Source organism: Priapulus caudatus, unplaced genomic scaffold (assembly GCF_000485595.1).
Source record: "Priapulus caudatus unplaced genomic scaffold, Priapulus_caudatus-5.0.1 Scaffold19, whole genome shotgun sequence".
NCBI lineage: Eukaryota > Metazoa > Priapulida > Priapulimorpha > Priapulimorphida > Priapulidae > Priapulus > Priapulus caudatus.
The window spans coordinates 200,874-204,100 of record NW_014577080.1 but is presented as its reverse complement, the minus strand read 5'-3'; the positions used below and the strand labels follow the sequence as shown (position 1 = coordinate 204,100).

The 3,227-nt window shown below is 42.2% G+C and overlaps 1 long non-coding RNA gene across 1 annotated transcript in view; it reads left to right on the top strand.

Annotated features, from left to right (window-relative positions):
* Positions 1 to 3,227, top strand: part of LOC106811497 — a 61,856-nt gene that overhangs the window by 10,380 nt on the left and 48,249 nt on the right. The window lies entirely within an intron of this gene.

The following is a 3,227-nucleotide window of genomic DNA, read 5'->3' as shown; positions in this document are numbered from 1 at the left end:
TATATAAATATATATATATAGTATATATACTACTATATATATCATGTGTAGTGTGTGTGTGTGTTGTGTGGTGTGTGTGTAGTGTGTGTGTGTGTGTGTGGTGTGTGTGTGTGTGTGGTGTGTGTGTTCTTGAAAGTGGCCCGCCTGTTTAGGGACCAGTAATATATCACGCAAGGTGTGCGCGCGCAAGTAGCATGTGTGCGTGTCTGCATGTGCTCAGAGGCATATAGCTTTGAAAAGCCGAATAAAGGTATAGACAAATTGTCGTGGAAAATGACTGGCATATTAACATGGCTGTATATCAGCCTACATTCGTATTAACAGTTCACACGCTCCACTTACTGCTTGTCTGCCGAATACGTCGTTTGCCGCCCATGGTTGGGTGGGGCGCGGGGGGTTGGGTGGGGGTGGGGGGTGCCTATTAAGCTTTGAATACTGATGTTAAGCACGAGCAGCCATCGAAGATGAAGCGCTACATTGCGCGTCCCCGGACACACGGCGGGGTGGAGGACACACGGCGGGGTGGAGGACACACGGCGGGGTGGCGGACACACGGCGGGGTGGAGGACACATATTATACATACTATATATGCTACATGCTATATATGATACAAGGTATACAATATACATTCTGTATATTATACATGATATGCATAGTACTACATCGGGGCATCGCATATAGACGCAACCTGATTGGTTCCCAAAGTCAGATAACTTTACGACAGCTGATTTAGCGGAAGAGTTTCAAAAGCCTTAGAGTTGAAGCCTTTTAGTGTTCAGAGAAAGGAATTTCTGGGTAGACAGAGGACAGTTTGCATGCAAAGTTGCTTCGCGTCTAGAAATGGAGTTGCTATTGGTGTTGGGTGGTAGTTGCTACGTGTATGTAAGTGTTTTACGGAGCTACGATGTTGATGCAAACGCCGTAGGAACTCAGGGTACTTTGTATCTCTGCCGTGACTGCGTTGTCACCGATGCGCGTGTCGGCAAGATTCATGTACTGTATCGGGTAGCAGGAACGGTCGCTCGCCTCCTCTTCCTCTTCCACCTCTTCTGGCGCCGCTAAAATACGAACCAGCGCAACATATCACCATCGGCTAACTTGTTTAGTCGTCTCATATGCCCGTGCGTGTTTGCGTGCGTGCGTGCGTGCGTGCGTGCGTGCGTGCGTGCGTGCGTGCGTGCGTGCGTGCGTGCGTGCGTGCGTGCGTGCGTGCGTGCGTGCGTGTGTGTGTGTGTGTGTGTGTGTGTGTGTATGTGTGCGGTGTATATGCAGCACGTATGGGCGCGGAAGTGGAATGCCTTGTGCGGGAAGAATTTATGAAGGAATAATTCATTATTTATCATGCAAAGATTGGCTCAGCAGTTTCAGTAAAGAAGTCGCACATGATCGCACAATCCTCACAATAGAAAATCGCGAGTGATTTTACACCTATCAGCGTAATATCTATTTATCGGCGTCCCTCGATGTCCGCGTCCCTGCTACTGTATTCCTCCTACTCGTTTTTCACCCTCCTCGTTATAGCCGCTATGCGTATAAACATGCGCCTCCCGGTGGAGTGCACGCATGCATGGTCGCTGCGTACTAGTTGTTTACCGTGTCTACGCACTGCGCCGTTAGTCCTTCTCCCCGCCGCTTTCGCGGGCTAATTATTTATTTCGAACAAATAACAGTTGGTGCGTTTTCAGGCAATTTCCATTTGCCCTCGACGGAGCGCATTTGTTTAGATCGATAGCGTCACTGTGTAGTACCCGAGAGGTACGCATGGAAAATTATTACTCCCTACGAAGCGAACGCTAGCGAATTTAAGAAGTGGTAGTAGCGCCATCGAAAAGACTCAGCTATTATATATACATTACTTTGCATATAAAAAATGCGCGAAAAACAACATGCATTGGAAGGTTGTGGGCTCCTATAAAGAGGTTCCTAGCATGCAAAAAAGCGCATCAACGAAGCACCGCATGCGCGGGGTATTTTAATTAATTTTTTCTTAATTTTATTTTTATCACGATATGAATTTATGTACTCGTGCTGTAATCACCGCGTGAAAATGTAATTTGAAAATCGGGCAGAACTCAGTCAATGAATTGATATTCTCAGTGTGCGTTCAACTTTTCTCTTTTCCAATACAATGTTTTGTTACACACACACACTACACCCCCCCCCCCACACACACACATATATTTATTTATTTATTTATATATTTATTTATTTATTTATTTACATGTTATATATATATACAAGAGTGAATAATAATATATATATATAAATACATATGTATACGCGTATATGTACGTGAATAATATATTGTCGTTTATGCAATAGCATGCATGAGCGTCGTCGGGGTCTCCAAGTGTAGTTAAAACACGAGTAATTGGTTGAGTGCCCGCTATACGAGACAAACAGACTGCAATGACGTGTGTAATGAAACATAAAGCGTACTTATTTCATTTGTCTACATGGGTTATTACATATTGATATGATATACATTATTATATATTTACAACCCGCTCAGAGACGGTGCAGTTGGTCACGGGTAAAGAAACGCGTTAATGGGGCAGTGAAGGGGAGGCATGTAATATATATAACAATCAAGCGCGTCTAATCCTGCTATATTATTCTAAAAGGAGAAATACGCGCATGCGTATTATAACGTACGTGAGTACCGTATTAAAGCGCTTAATTTGCAAGATGAGATAATAATAGAGACACAGCACAAAGCGTTATAATACACAGCGTTATATAATATAGAGATGAATGCGTTTGCAGTATATCTATAGATATCGGTCGTGAAGATTTGCTAAAATTTTTATTTCGCTTATTTCGATGTGACGTCCTCCAACGTATAACATAATATGAGCTTTTGTCATAAATATATGTGATAGGAAAATGGAAAATGTGATTCTATGTCAAAAAATCACAATAAGGGCGATGTATTCATCGTATTTTCTGAAGCGCGTGCACACCGATGTCGCGTGCAGTTTTCGAATATTTCAGTTGCATCTACACGCTCTCTTTATGCATGCGCGCGCTCTTTCTCCCTTTCGTAACGCATCACGTCTGCATTGCGTAGCGGATCGATATCATTATTCCACGTCTTGCCCTTATATATATATATATATATATATATATATATATATTTATTTATTTATTTATTTATTTATTTATTTACATGTTATATATATATACAAGAGTGAATAATAATATATATATATAAATACATATGTAT